Source organism: Ovis aries, chromosome 8 (genome assembly GCF_016772045.2).
Source record: "Ovis aries strain OAR_USU_Benz2616 breed Rambouillet chromosome 8, ARS-UI_Ramb_v3.0, whole genome shotgun sequence".
Classification (NCBI taxonomy): Eukaryota; Metazoa; Chordata; class Mammalia; order Artiodactyla; family Bovidae; genus Ovis; species Ovis aries.
This window is the reverse complement of record NC_056061.1, coordinates 23,288,538-23,297,660: the sequence shown is the minus strand read 5'-3', so window position 1 is coordinate 23,297,660 and position 9,123 is coordinate 23,288,538.

Sequence of the window (9,123 nt, the reverse complement as noted above, 5' to 3'; positions counted from 1 at the left end):
GACCTTTTGAAGGAGGTCATCATTTTCTTCATTATCTCTACCATAGTTTTGGTCTCAGGTCAAACAATAGGAAGGGAACACAGCACTGCCCATCAACCAAAAATTGGATTAAAGATTTACTGAGCATGGCCCCACCCATCAGAATAAGATCCAGTTTCCCTCAGTCAGTCTCTCCCATCAGGAAGCTTCCATAAGCCCCTTATCCTTATTCCTCAGAGGGCAAGCAGAATGAAAACCACAATCACAGAAAACTAATCAAACTGATCACATGGACCACAGCCATGTCTAACTCAATGAAACTGTGAGCCATGCCGTGAAGGGCCACCCAAGATGGATGGGTCATGGTGGAGAGTTCTGACAAAATGTGGCCCTCTGGAGAAGAGAATGGCAAAACACTTCAGTATTCTTGCCTTGAGAACCTCATGAACAGTATGAAAAGGTGAAACAAACTTAATAAATGTATATAAAGACAGTAGTACTTCCATCATTTTTAGCTTGAGTAATGTCTGTAACAAGAGCATAATTTATTCAGTCGTTCAGTCACCCTTTTACCGAGAGCACTGTTAGGTGGACATGAATACTACGGAAGCAGCAGCGCTGCCTTCCAGGAGCCCCCAATCTAGCTGAGGTCTCTGAGCCAGCCAGACCATTATAAAACAACTGAGAAATGGTATTGATGACAGAAAAGTATACCAGCTGTGGAGTGACTGTACTTGTTTGGGTGTCAAATCTCAGAAAAAAATGCATGAAGTTTGTAAGATTTTGGCATCCATGTGAAGACAGAGAGTTGGCTAGGAGAGAAGGGTGAAGAGAAGCATTGAATCACAAAAAGCTGAGGACACACAGGTTTGCTGCAAGGCGATTGGTGCATGGCTCCTTCTAATGGGAAAACCATCAGAGGTGGCGCAGGAGAGTAAATGGACCAGTTAAACAAGGTAAAAAAGATGTATGAATTGAACCAGATCTCATGTCAATCATTTAATCTCTTTGTTCCTCCATTATTGCTATCTTTATTATAATCTCTATCACAGGGCCGCTTAACTGCAGGAATTCAGCTGGAAAATTCCAACAGTACTTAGCTACTAAGTTGAATTTTTAGGGCTGCTTGACTACTGGATTCTTTAACATCTTTCTTGTCCATCTCCTTCATCCTCCCCTTCTCCACCAAATAGCCAGGTTACTCTACATTTCATTACCTATTCCCCTTCTAAAGGACTAAAATTGTCTATGATTTCAGTAAACTTTGTCCCTCAGTTACTTATAAACAGTTTCATCTTAACCACAAAGGACAAGATGCTCAAATAGTGAAATGAATTTTCTTTGCTCTTACTTATTTTAGATTGAAAGAGGCATTAGTAAGAGCCTTGTCCTTCAAAGTCATTAACACAACAATTTTAGAGCTTCCTAGTCTTTTGTCTGTTCTTTGAAAAAGCCATTTTTAATGCAGAAACAATAGAAAGTTTGTCCTAAAATGATCCAGAAGGAATCTACAGAAAGAGTTATTTAGTTAAAGGAAATCAGAAGAAAGTATTAATCAAGTCACAGTTCATTCATGAGCTATTCAAAAGGAATCCTTTTTTTAACCAAAAAGCCAAGTTTCACTGAAAATCTCTTTAGTTCTTAACTTTCCTACTATGAAAGGTGCCCTTTCTTCCTCTGACTATACAATTCATGGAGCATAAGCTCGCAGAAAATAGGAGAGAGATTTTAAAAGATGAATACTTACAGGTAGCTTAGTTGTGAGAAGGTAGGGAATTTATGAAGGCAAAGTTGATAATCTGATAATCTGCTAATGTACTGCTTTGATACAACTTGTGATCCTATTATATCCTACCATGTGTGAATCCATCACAGTCTTATCCTAGCCTCAAGGTTGGCTGTAGGACATATGCTTTGAGCTAATGTCACACAGCTATTTCTCACTGTGGCTCCCCCATTCACACCTTGCACAAAGCTTGTTTACAGCACCACTCCTGAGTGGATTAGTTTATCATTAAATACTGGCTGAAAATAGTGTCCAGATTTTGCTTTATGTCATCATGTACTAGAAAATTCCACACTTAACAGGTGGGGTAGCTGGAGAATGGAATCAATATCTAGATACAGGAATAGAAATTAAAATGGATTTTAGCTTTAGATCATAGTATATTGAGATAACTTTCATTCCAAAGTTTTGCAATTGAATGTGGTTATTATAAGCATATTGAAGGAAAAAAAAACGTGCCTGGGCTTTTATGTTCGTTTTTGTCCTGGAAAAAATTGAAAAATAGCTGATTTACCGTTTTCTTCCTTTTTTTTTTTTTTTCGGTAAAAGAAAGGGCTTCAGAGTTGAAGTACTGGTGACTTTTCAAAGGAATTATGCAGGGCTGTTCTAATGACAATGGTGTGGTACAATCAGTTTTACTTGAAGACGAGCCCTCTGGGCTGCAGGGTAACTAGCTTAATAGCTTTTCCAGAGGACAAATCTGATGCAAGACCTTTAAATGCACTTTAGGTATTTAAGTATTAAACGGGCACCTAGCGGGAGCTCCTGTGGATGAAGACTCATGGCAAATATGGGTAGCTCTGACCTGCTGCACTCCCACCTGCACAGAGTTTGCCCTGCTTGCCAGCCAGTCTGGGTTTGTGAACTGGCAGCACTTCCTCAGTATTCTCAAGTCCATGGTACTCTGTATAAAGCTAGCTGCCTTGGAAATACATCTGCTTTCTATTTGTTTTACATTTTACGTTTGTTTTACATTCTCATTTTTCTCACCTTTTGTCCACTTCGCTTGGTTAATTTATCCCTAGACATCACTGCTAGAATATTGAGGGCTGCCTCTATCCAGAGCCTGGAGGGTTTGTTACTGTCAGAACTTACCTCCATTGGTAGGAACCCGGAGAAACAGTCTGAGTGCCGCGCACTGAAATGTAGCTGTGACTATGGCTCTAGTTTAAAAAGATAACTTGAGTCTTAGTGTAAAATGCTATTTTGTGTGTGTAAATTTGAGGGCTATTACAGCATTGTGCTTAAGTTGGGTGTTCACGTAGATGATAATGCCAACGCTACCTCTTTGCAGATCTGTTTAAATTTTTCAAGCTTCAGTGTTTTCATCTGAAACTTAGGAACTAAAACCATATCCACCTCATAGTATGGTGATGACTAAATAGTCTCAGCAAAGTGGTTAGCACAGAACTTGGCACATAGTCCTCAACAGACAGTGGTAACTTTTTACTGAATAAACCAAAGATGTTTCTCATTTCATAATTATTTTATTAGGCAATTGGACTATCTTTGTGTTTAACTTCAGAAAACTTTTCACTTTTAAAATATTTAAGAGAAGCATTGCTTCCATCAGTTGCAAAGAACTTGGTCTGATTTAAAGAAAGAAAACAAAAATATTTGGTTGATTTCTGGGGAAGTGGAGTTAGAGGAGGTGAAGTTGCATGAGCCAGTAAATGGTTTTGAAATCAATTCGGAAGTTGCCTAATTTGGGACTAGAGCACTCTAGAGGAAAAAAGCTAGATCAAAAGTCACAAACAGAGCTCACCATTTGAGGAGAGTTCTCAGTAAGGTGTGGAAGGCAGGCAGAGAAAAGGAAAGTTTCCAAGCCCAAAGGTATATGTCTGACACAGCTATGAGACTTATCAGAAGAATTTTTTTTCCTTCTGAAGCACTGGGGAAGTTTGATAACACTTATTCATTCAGCAAACATGTAGCAAGTATAACTGAACACTAGGAAGTTCTCCTGTTAAGTGTGAGAGATACAAAGGCACGTTAGGGACGCTGCTCGAAAGAAGGCAGAGTGTGTAAGTTTATTACGTATAGATTAATATAGTTCTAAGAAAATTCTTAATTTTATTGAAGGGAAGATAGGAGGTATTGAGATAGTGATTCTATTATAGCAATAACAATAACCATGTATAAAATAGATAGCCAGTAGGAAGTTGCTGTATAACACAGGGAGCCAAGCCTAGTGCTTTGTGATGACCTAGAGAAGTGGGATGGGGAGACGGGAGGGAGGCTCAAGAGAGAGATGATATATGTAAAATTATGACTGATTTGGTTGTTGTATGGCAGAAACCAATACAACATTGGAAAGGAATTTTCCTCCAATTAAAAAGAAGCTAAATACAGCCTTCAAAAAAAAAAAAAAGAATAACCAATGAGAATTGCTATTTTTAAAATATAAATTAAATGATTTTATTTACTATTAATAGTTATCAAAGCACATTATAAAGTTACAAAAATTTAAACAGCTTGATAGTGTTGTGAGAACAAAGATCAGTGGAACAGAAGAGCTAGCAAACAGGATTGTTAGAAAGTCATGGTTTTGATGTTTGAAGAGGCCAGTGTTATGATACTGTATCTGTGAGCAAGAGGTTCTAAAGCCACTACCTGGATGTATTTTTTCTTTAATAGACTTTATTCTATTCATTTGAAAACTGGGGCATACAAAAAAGGGACTATGTGTTGAGAAATCTCACTCTGATATCAGTGAATATTTTTAAGAAGAATTGAAGAGAAAGCTTTTGAGTACATAGAGTTGGCTGCAAGTTTTTTTCTGTAAATAGACTTATTGTTGCAACACGCTAACTCATAGAATATTATAAGCCTTCACTCATCAAAATAAATGAATTCCCTGTAAATTTAATCAGAAAATTGGTTTTTGCTTCTGAAAGAAGGCATTATTTGTTCATTTAAAATTAAACATCATAAGTAATATGTTATAGCAAAAACTATAGACACTGGAATCCTGCAAAATATTCAATATATAAATGACCAGCTTATGAATGACTTAGAGGGGATAAAGTAGCATGATATGTAGCCCTACAGCTGCCCTTTGAAAACTGGCCAAGGAGAGACCCTAAGTTCAAGGGTTTAGGATACAGTCACCCTGAAAAATATACTCATTTTTCCAGATTATTTTCTATTATAGATTATTACAAGATAATAGTTTGTATCTATTAGTACTGTGGTCCCAATTTAGGAAACTGGCTTTTTGAATTAAGCATAAAACAGCAGTATAAAGAAGTGAGGAAATGATAGACACAACAACATGGATGAATCTTGAAAGTTTAATGGTGAAAGTGAAAGTCGCTCAGTCCTGTCTCTTTGTGACCCCATGGACTACACAGTCCATGGAAATCTCCAGGCCAGAATGCTAGAGTGGGTAGCGTCTCTTTTCTCTAGGAGATCTTCCCAAGCCAGGGATCAAGCCCAGGTCTCCCGCATTTCAGGTGGATTCTTTACCAGCTGAGCCAAAAGGGAAGCCCAAGAATACTGGAGTGCATAGCCTATCCCTTCTCCAGTGGATCTTCCCAACCCAGGAATCGAACTGGGGTCTCCTGCATTGCAGGTGGATTCTTTACCAACTGAGCTGTGAGGGAAGCCCACCTATTAGGTAAGGATTTACTACTGCTATTTTGTTCATAGTTTTCTAGTTGTTTTGTAGATCCATTGCTTCTTATTTCTTAGTCTGCTCTCTTTTTAAATGTGTGTTTTGACATCTTTAGTTGTAAATATCCTTTGACATTTTTTACCAATTTCTTTTGTGTGATTAATACAAGACTTTCCAGTTGTGGTTACCATGGGACTTACATAAAATGTCTTAAACTTGTAACATCTTATTTTAAACTGATAATAGATTAACTTCAATAGAATTCATACACTATACACTTTTACTTCTTCTCCTCACATTTTAGGCTATTGCTATTCAGTTCAGTTCAGTCACTCAGTTGTGTCCAACTCTTTGCAACCCCGTGAACCACAGCACAGCAAATCCCAAAGTCCACCCAAACCCATGTCCATTGTGTCAGTGATGCCATCCAACCATCTCATCCTCTGTCGTCTCCTTCTCCTACTGCCCCCAATCCCTCCCAGCATCATGGTCTTTTCAAATGAGTCAAATCTCTGCATCAGGTAGCCAAAGTATTGGAGTGTCAGCTTCAACATCAGTCCCTCCAATGAACACTCAGGACTGATCTTCTTTAGGATGGACTGGTTGGATCTCCTTGCAGTCCAAGGGACTCTCAAGAGTCTTCTCCAACACCACAGTTCAAAAGCATCAATTCTTCTGTGCTCAGCTTTCTTTATAGTCCAACTGTCACATCCATACATGACCGCAGGAAAAACCATAGTCTTGACTAGACAGATCTTTGTTGGCAAAGTAATATCTCTGCTTTTGAATATGCTGTCTAGGTTGGTCATAACTTTCCTTCCAAGGAGTAAGCGTCTTTTAATTTCATGGCTGCAATCACCATCTACAGTGATTTTGGAGCCCCCCAAAATAAAGTCTGACACTGTTTCCACTGGTTCCCCATCTATTTCCCATGAAGTGATGGGACTGGATGCCATGATCTTCGTTTTCTGAATGTTGAGCTTTAAGCCAACTTTTTCACTCTCCTCTTTCACTTTCATCAAGAGGCTCTTTAGTTCTTCTTCACTTTCTGCCATAAGGGTGGTGTCATCTGCATATCTGAGGTTATTGATATTTCTCCCGGCAATCTTGATTCCAGCTTGCGCTTCCTCCAGCCCAGCGTTTTTCATGATCTACTCTGCATGTAAGTTAAAGAAGTTATTACACGGTTTTAAAATATTGTGTAACTAATAACATGGGCTTCCTAGGTGTCTCAGTGGTAAAGAATCTACCTGCCAAGGCAGGAGACATGGGTTTAATCCCTGGGTTGGGGAGATCCCCTGGAGAAGGAAATGGCAACTCACTCTAGTATCCTTGCCTGGGAAATCCCATGGACAGAGGAATCTGGTGGGCTACAGTCCATGGGGTCCAAAAAGAGTTAGATATGACTTAGTGACTAATCAACAACTAATAACAGAAAAATGAATTTGTAATTGTTCCTGCGACATTTTTTTAGCTTTCAAACTAGAATTGTGAGTTATGCACCACTATTGCTATATGGCAGATGTAACTATGACTATCTATTTACTATTACCAGTGAGATTTACACTACCTTTTTAATTTTTATGATGCTAATTAGCATTCCTTTGCATGTGAAGAACTCCCTTTGGTTTGGGATAGTCTATATTGGTCTTTTATTTTTGAAGGATGGATTTACCACGTATAGAATCTTTTGTTGACAGTTAATTTTCTTTCTGGGCTTCCTGGATGGCTTAGCAGGTAATGAATCGACCTGTAACAGAGGAACCTGGCAGGCTGCACTCCATAGGGTCACAAAGAGTCAGACACGACTGAGCAACTGAACAACAACAACTTAAAAAACCACCCCATAGATTTAGCATAAGTGACTAGCAGGGTGGACCACAGCATATAAACTACACCTCTAGAAATAGACACAATTTATTTCTAATTTCCAGAGGAAGTAATCAGTGGTCAGAAGAGCAGTGACTTCACCAGTCTCTTTGATTGGAAAATAAAGAGACATTGCAAGGCAGTAAATAAAAAACTTGAAAAAGAATGTATTTGTATACAAAGAATGAATACTTGTGTTTGTATAACTGAATCACTTTGCTATACATCTGAAAATAACACAGCATTGTTAGTCAAATACACTCCAGTATTTATTTTTATAAAATAAAAAAATTTTTAAAGATAAGAAGTTTTAAGAACTCCTTTTCAGTTCCTGCAATCTGTTCTCCTGAGGCCATTAATCTTGAAATTACTGTCACTTACTGAGACTATTTTATAATGCAAAATTAATGTTTATCAGCATCCTTTTAAGTTGCTCTAGAGATTATTATAGGAGAAAAGGGCATTTTGTCAGGTTTTCACAGGCAAGGCTAAATGGGAGAATTGAAGCAATTATCTGAATAATTTAATAAAACTCCTTTTATTTAATTATTCAAATAAATCCTTATTTTTCTCTCTGCTCTGGCCATGGAGATTTCTTTGTCATCTAATTTACTTAAGAAAACTGACATGCTCTTTTCTTTTTTTATAACTAGTAGAGGCTTAAAGCTTTTTAATGTTTAAGATTATTAGACCTTTAAAATAATTAGTAGAGATTCTAAAACTTTGCTCCTGATAGCAGTTTTGAAGATGACTTAGAAAATATGATGTAATCTCTTGCTTTTACACTTTTAATTATATATTCTAAAGAAACTACTACTTATTCCTAATTTCCAGCTGCCAACATCTGCAATCAGAAACTGGCAAAACAATCACCCTAACACCTGCTAGTAATATACAGTTTACAACAAAATGTCAAATGTGTTTTGAATGTGAAAAAAAACGCACCCATTTTCATTTGTTATCACACAACATTTTGCTCAGTTAATTAATCATTCTGTTGAATAGTTTTCCAAAGAGATCACATTTTATTAGCATTCACCACATTTATTTTCAGTGAAGAGATAATGGGAATACAAGGGACATTAAACTGTAAACACAAGATTGAATTCCAAAACCTGTCAGCTAGATGACCTCTATGGTCCCCTCTAATAATCAGATCCTGGGATTACAATCAAAAGAAGGTTTTTCCATGTCTATACAACAAGATTATAATCCACACTGTTTGTGGTATTCAGTTCTATACAGCAAAGTTACAAATGCTTCTGTATTCTTTTCTACTGCCTGAATTGTTCAATGCGCATTTTATAAACTCAGGCAAAAAACATATTCTTCAAGGCAGAAGTCTTTCCTAAATATTTCTGAAAGCAGTGTCATCTGATCATAAGCATTAAAGCAGGTATATCATTTTCCCCATGGAATTGCAATATTTTTCCATCAGTTGATTTGATGAATGAAAATTAATAAAAAGGCCTATGAGATACTTATAGCAGGTACTTTGTTAATTCAGGAAATTTCTATTTTAATAAATGATATAGAGAAATGAAACTAGAAATTTTATTTCTTAACCCTTTAGTTTTTAAAACTCATTCAGAACAGAATATTAGTTGTGATTTTGCACAACAAAAAATTATTATAATACAGAGAATAATCCAATTCCATATGTCTATTTTAAGATATACTTAATTTAACAATTCTCTAAATACATTTTTTCCAATACTATTTGAAATTTAATCAGTCTGGGTTGTATAGAGTCAGGGAAAGAAAATGGCATGGAATATAAGGTTATTGTTGGATAACAGAGAAAGCAAGGGAATTCCAGAAAAAACCCTACTTCTACTTCATTGACTATACAAAAGCCTTTGACTGTGTGGAT